Consider the following 7,226-nt stretch of genomic DNA (forward strand, 5'->3'; position numbering starts at 1 on the left):
TCATGTCCTTTGCAGGGACATGAATGAAGCTGGAAACCATCATTCTCAGCAAACTAACACAGGAACAGAAAACCAAACACCGCATGTTCTCACTCGTGAGTGGGAGTTGAACAATGAGAACACAAGGACAGAGGGAGGGGAACATCACACACCAGGGTCTGTCAGGGAGTGGGGGACTAGAGGAGGGAAAGCATTAGGAGAAATATCTAATGTAGATGATGGGTTGATGGGTGCAGTAAACCACCACAGCATGTGTATACCTATGTAACAAACCTGCACATTCTGCACATGTGCGCCAGAACTTAAAATATAATAAAAAATAAAAATAAAAAAATGAGGAGAGTTGATTTCAAATTGGTCTCAAAGAAAGGCAAGAAAGATAGTGACACGCAAATCAGCTTTGGTCATTTTAAATGGTATATGTGTATCAAAACACCACATTGTACCCCATAAATGTAAAACAATTGATTCCTCAGTTAAACTTATATTAATTAAAAAGATAGTGTGGTGTAAGCATGAGGATCAACATACAGAAATAGACTATAGACTCTCATCTTTAAGGCCAATTGATTTTTGGCAAGGATGCCAAGACAATTACATGGGGAAAGAAGAGTCATTTTAAAACATGGTGCTGGGACAATTGACTATCCACATGCAAAAGAAGTCTGGACCCAAACATCATTCCATATACAAAAATTAACTCAAAGTTCATCATAAGCCTAAACGTAAGATTTACAGAAGGAAGTATAAATATTCATTTTCATGACATTAGGCAATGGTTTCTTAAATACGACGCCAAAGTGCAAGTGAGGAGGCCAAACCTAAACATTGAGCTTCATCAAAATTTACAAAATTTATATCAGAAGATGCTATTCAAAGAGGGGAAGACAATCTGCAGACTGGGTAAATATTGGCAAATCATGTATCTGATAAAGTACCAGTATCCAGAATACCGAAGGAACCCCTACAGATCCACACAGACAGAATTAGATTAGCAGTAGGAAGCTGTTTTGGCGACTGGGAGGTAGGAATGGTCCATGCCTGCTAATGGGCCACGGTTAGTTTTGGGGATGATGGAGATTTTTAAAATTAGATTGTCATGTTGTTTACACAACTCTGTGAATACATTTACAACTACTGAAGTGTTCATGTCAACTAGTTAATTATTGAGGAATCTAAAATTATGGTGGAAAGGGTTTGATCAGCAAGTCTGGTTTCCGCAAACCCGTCATACTCCTGAGAAAAAGGTTCTCTGCATGACTGACTTTTGCTTGATCGACAGTCCTTGAATATTCTGCTTGATGAGAAAGTGTGTCCATTCCTGAGTCTGTGGGCCACTCTGTACCAACTTGATGAGAAAATGTATGTTAATAATATGATTTATGGTGAACACCCTCCCCGCCCAAAGAAAAAAAGCAACTTTGTAAGCAAAGGAGCTCGAAGTGGTCCCACAGACGGTTCCCGTGTGCTGGGTGGAGGCCCCCTCTCCATCATCAGGCACTCAGAGGAGCATCTGCATGAAGGGCTCTCCGGGACCAGCTCTGGAGGAGCCAGGCCTGCAGCATGCAGAGGGGATGCCTGGCCGAATGGAGCTCTAGACCTAGAACCTGGTTCCAAAAGGGACAGGTCCTTGGCTTGCTGGATTCTTATACCCACCCATGAAAGGATGGTGGGCTTGTAAGATTTTTGAAGTCAACCACATATCCTTAACTCCACTTCTTTTACCAAAAAACTCTATTTCTAAATGGCCTATATGTTCATTCCTGAGCCTCCTGGTTAGATTTAGGTAATGATATTTAAAATGCTTATTACAGGGACCTCTGGAGTATCAATTCCTGAAAAGAGGCACTCAGACGCTAACTAACCACTCCTGGATCGTGGATTCCAGATTATTACTGCAGAAGCTGACACACACACACAGACACACACACACGGTTTATACCAAGTCCTTTACTTTAAAATAAATTACTACCCAAATAATAGACCAGTATTCAGTATTCATTCTACAGCCACCGCACCGGGGAGAGGCACCAGGCCCCATCAGCACACAGCTGTTCCTCATGCCCTGTGCGTCGGTGGGGGGTGGAAAAACCACAGAGGCCATTGCTCAGACCCTCTCCTGCAGCCACCATGTGGGTGTGGACCCAATTTGTCCATTTTCCACGCCAAAATGAAGCAGATAATAATACAGTTTTTGCCTAACACTGTGTCTCTGAGAAATTATGAATTATGGATTTAGGCAGCATTGTGCACTCACACATGCGTATCTGTCGGAAGTCAAGGCAACCCTACCCTGGAGGGAAGTGCAGCTCTCTGGAGAGGAACATGCGCATTGCACGCATGCCCAGCCTAGCCCTTCCGAGGCTGCTGAGGTGGGTGTCTCACAGGGCTTAGCTGTAGATGTTCCTGGGGTGAGCGAAGGTGAGGAGGGAGTGGGAAGACATGATAAGAGCTCATGCCCCTGCTAGGAACCACTGCCCTACATCCAAAGCAGCCACAAAAGGGGAGCACAGGCAGCCGGGTTACTGGAGCAGGTACACAGCTGTAACGAGCAAGGTGTTCCTAAAGGCAGGCTCAGAATTCTCTGGAATGCCCCCCTGCTCCTGACACCAAGGTTAACCAGCTCCTCTGGGAGTGCAGACCCACCCGGGGAGAATCATGGCCAGAGTGGTTTCAATGACAGGCTAAGCAGAAGTCGCCAGCCTAGAGGAGCTGCTGATTTATTTTTTATGTGTATTTTTTTGAGAGTGGGTGTTTTCATTCTAGAGGAAAAAGGAAAAGAATATCTAGCTGTAGAAGCTAGACCTGCCTTGAGTGGGTAGTAGGCAAGCTGAGGTCTGGGTTTCTAAGTGGTCGAGAGGAGGCTGGAGGCCAGCAGGGGTCAGACGCTGAGAGGAGACAGATTTAACCCTCATCACAATTTTGCTCAAGCCCTGGGGTTCCTGCCCTACAAGTTTCCTTTTCAGAAGCCTGAAAACATAAACCAGGTTTACCAACATCCTCAATTCCCACTGGCCCCTTCTCTCCTGTGGATGTGTTTGGGAAGACAGGCATAGAGAATATTGCCATTCATCTCCTCCTGCTCCTTTCCTTCTCCCGCTTTATTAGCATCACATGAATTTGACAGGTGTGCTGCCAAAGTCAGAATAAGCAGTTTAGATGGTGAGTGCAGCAGCAGCTCAGAGAAGGGAGCAGCTGAAAAACCTCAGAGCTCGTGCACCACCTCTTGAGGCCAGTCAGCCTTGCCCCGTCTCCAGGTAGCTGTGCTCCTCAACCACGACAAATGACTAAGAAGTTTTCTGCTCAGGGGAGTCCTGGGGGAAGGAAGGTGCTCTTTCCCTGCAGGTGCATTTGACACCACTCAGGTGCGGGAGGCACCTCCCAGCAGCCTCCAGAGCCTGGGTCAGTGATAGCCCGTCTAGTATTCAAGCATGATTCAGCCGCCCTCCCTACTCCCGTGTAAATCTGTGGATGTGCACGGAATCCAGCTTCCTCTTTCTACACAACACACATCCTTTTGGCTGTTTCTCTGGAGGACCCTAACACAGGCCACCGCCCCTCCATCGCTGCGGGCTTCCTTTTTCTCCAGTAAGCACTCCCTTTGGAAGAGTCCAATAAGAACAAAGGAGAAAACCTCATTAGGCCCCTCCACATCAACACTGACTGCGTGAACCCTAATTACTGCACCGGAATTATTCTTTTCTAGTTGCAAAGAAGGAAATCTCTAAGGTCTTTATTAAAACCGACAAAACTTCTAAAGAATGGTGAAATGAGAAGGCTGGAGTCTTTTTTGCATTGGCAGGAGCATAAATAAGTCCTGAAGGCATCTGAACTCAACCAGGTCAGCCCAGCCCAGCCCAGCCCAGCTACCCCAACATCCGCCTTGCCAGGGAAGAGGCAGAGAATAGTAACTCAGGTTTACAGAGACTGTATTGTTGCCTTTGATCTTCAGCACCACCCCACTGAGGTAAGCATTAGCTCATACCTTTGGACAAGGGCAAGTCAGAATGTGAGAGGGAAAGTGAGACAGGCATTTGTAAAAACACAGGGAGGAGGACTTGGTTGTTGTTTCATCCGTGTATTCATTGCACAAATATTTACTGGCTACCACAATGTGTCAGGTGTTGTGCTGGAAGTGGGGAGACAACAGCAAATGAGACAGACAAGGTCCAAACCCTTACCTCATAGAGCGTATAGTCCAGCAAACATTTCTTGAAGGCCTGCACCTAGCAAGGCACTGCTGGCAAAGCCCAAGTGTACAGCAATCCAGCTTAAAGGAAGGTGATCCAACTTTGAAAGCTGCCCCTTCTGTGAGCGCCCTCAACCCCTCAAGCTTATTCTGCCTCACTCGTGATTGCTCTCCCTTCCATGGTCTATTGTATCGTCTTTCTCTCCCTATTGGCCTGAGAGCTCTTCCAGGGCAGGACCACTCGCCACCCAGCCCAACACAATGTCTGGCGCCCGGTTCTTCAGGCACATTGATCCAAGGATGACCTGCAATGAGCCAAGTATGGTGTCAGCAGCTCAGGCGACAGAGACGGAAGAAACCCAGGCCCCTTCCTCCAGGGATGTGGAGTCTAGTCGGGGAGAAAGATAAAGAAAGAAGCAATGACTTTGATGTGATAAGTTTCCTGGGGAATGACTAAGTGCCAAGCTGGGCAGAAGAAGAAATGCTGGCTGGGGCTGGTGACTCACACTTGTAATCCCAGCACTTTGGGAAGCCAAGGTGGGAGGGCTGATTGAGGCCAGGAGTTTGAGATCAGCCTGAGCAACAGAGCAAGACTCCATCTCTACAAAAAATGTTAAAAATTAGCCAGGTGTGGTGGCGCACAACTGTAGTCCCAGCAACTTGGGAGGCTGATGTGGGAGGATGCGTGAGCCCAGGAGTTCCTGGCTGCAGACTGCGCCACTGCCCTCCAGCCCGGGCAATACAGTGAGACCTTGTCTCAAAAAAATAAAAATAAAAATAAAAAAGCAAAAACGGAGAGAGGAGGGAGGAGGAGGAGGAGGAGGAAGGAGGAGGAGGAGGAAGATGGAGGAGGAGGAGGAGGGAGGAGGAAGAGGAGGTCGAGGAAGGAGGAGGAGGAACATAGCTGTAATGGGAAAACAGGGAGGAAAAAGGAGGATGGAAGACATGCTCAGATACATCTTCATGGCTAGATGGTAAGTTCCGACTGGGCAGAGACAATGTCTATTTCCTTAGTACCTAGCAAAGGGTCTTGCATTGGGTAGACATTCAATATATTTTCAGTGGGGAATCAATTCCCATAATGGGGAATCTTAAGTCCTTAAAGAAAACCAGAATAGCAAAGAACGAAATAATGTTTAATGTTTTATATTGATTAGAAACACATACTCCACATATAGCAAGTACAGACTCCCAGAGTGAAATCCCAGAGAATGGTTTTTACACTTATTTGCAATGTGATCAGTCAATGCTCCTGAAACCTAATATAAATCCAATAACCATTTAATATTAGATGTATGGAGAAGCTACTTAAATCCTAGGGTCATGTTGCTTGTCATTTGAGAGAACACCATTTTCTTGTCTAACCCTAATTTTTATTCACAGTCGTGATCATACACGTATGTGTGGCCACACGAACACCAATATCAATATCTGGTTTTTGGAGTAGATTCTCAAAAGGTAGGAAACCTACCTGCCTTAAGAGCATCTTGGCCGGCCGCGGTGGCTCAAGCCTGTAATCCCAGCACTTTGGGAGGCCGAGACGGGCGGATCACGAGGTCAGGAGATCGAGACCATCCTGGCTAACATGGTGAAACCCCGTCTCTACTAAAAAATACAAAAAACCAGCCGGGCGAGGTGGCAGGCGCCTGTAGTCCTAGCTACTCGGGAGGCTGAGGCAGGAGAATGGCGTAAACCCGGGAGGCGGAGCTTGTAGTGAGCTGAGATCAGGCCACTGCACTCCAGCCTGGGCGACAGAGCGAGACTCCGTCTCAAAAAAAAAAAAAAAAAAAAAAGCATCTTACAAAACTCAGCACATTACCATGCACAGATGCATTCAAATCATGAAATCTCTCAGAACGAAAAGTATTCTATGGGTGATGCTGTTCCCCCCCCGCCCACCAGGTTTTGCTTATTAATGACCCAGCCAGGCTTTCTCACACTGTCTTGTGCTAGAGGCATTGACTCCTCACATCTGAAAAGTAAAATGCCTAGAAATGCCTAAAGGAGAAATAAAACAATCAAAGTGGTCGATGCTTAGGAAAAAAAGTCGTCCAATTCCCTCACAGTGGGTCACGCTTCTTAACTCAGCCACAAGGAAATCCCAGTTCATGCAAAAATAATTCTGTCTTCATTATTCCACAATCCGGTGGGTGTCTATGATAATTTGAGTACTCCTTTCTTGAAAAGAGAAGATCAGCACATGTGTCTTTAATAACACATTCCTCTTGGTCTTGCTGAAATGCTACATTAGTAACTGCATTTGATTGCGCTGGAACCTGGCTCAGGCCCCCCACTGATGCTCTTACAGGCCATTATTAATGCGTACCCCTTCAGGGGCTGTAATTTGGGACTCAATTTGCCATAAAATTGTCCTAAGTGTCACCTTAGTAATCGGAGATCACATGACCCATGAAACACATTGAAATGAAAGATGGCACCTCTTGGAAATGAATGTCAAATTTTCCCCATAGTAAAAAGGCACTAGCCATTGTATCTGAAGTGGATTTCACTGTGCCTTGAGGTGGGGAGGGGTTACAATGTTCCCTATGCACATTTCGTGAGCGGGGCCTACCAGGCCTCGTAGCCTTCACCTATCACATATCCTGAAGACTCAACACACAGGCTCTGGTAATTCAGCCATCCCTCAGGTGGATTTTGATGGTGCTTATCTTTTTAACCAAAAATCCATATGTGGTCTAGCAGGAGTTTTATCCTAATCCCAGATACAAAAAGGAGGTTAGATGTCAAGTCTGGCAAAACAAAAGGTAGTTTGATTCATCATTATGGAAATGCCAATCAAAACCACAATGAGACACCATTTCACACCTATCAGGATGGCTATTTCCAAAAATGCAGAAAATTGCAACAGTTGCCAAGAATGTGGAGAAACTGGAAGCCATGCACGTTGCTAGTGGGAATGTAAAATGGTGCAGGTGGCATAGAAAACAGTGTGGTGGCTCCTCAAAAAAGCAAACACAGGATCACTATTAACAGGTGATCCAGCAATTCCACCCCTGAGTACACAATCCAAAGAATT

This window comes from Mandrillus leucophaeus, unplaced genomic scaffold (genome assembly GCF_000951045.1).
Source record: "Mandrillus leucophaeus isolate KB7577 unplaced genomic scaffold, Mleu.le_1.0 Scaffold220, whole genome shotgun sequence".
Taxonomy (NCBI): Eukaryota; Metazoa; Chordata; class Mammalia; order Primates; family Cercopithecidae; genus Mandrillus; species Mandrillus leucophaeus.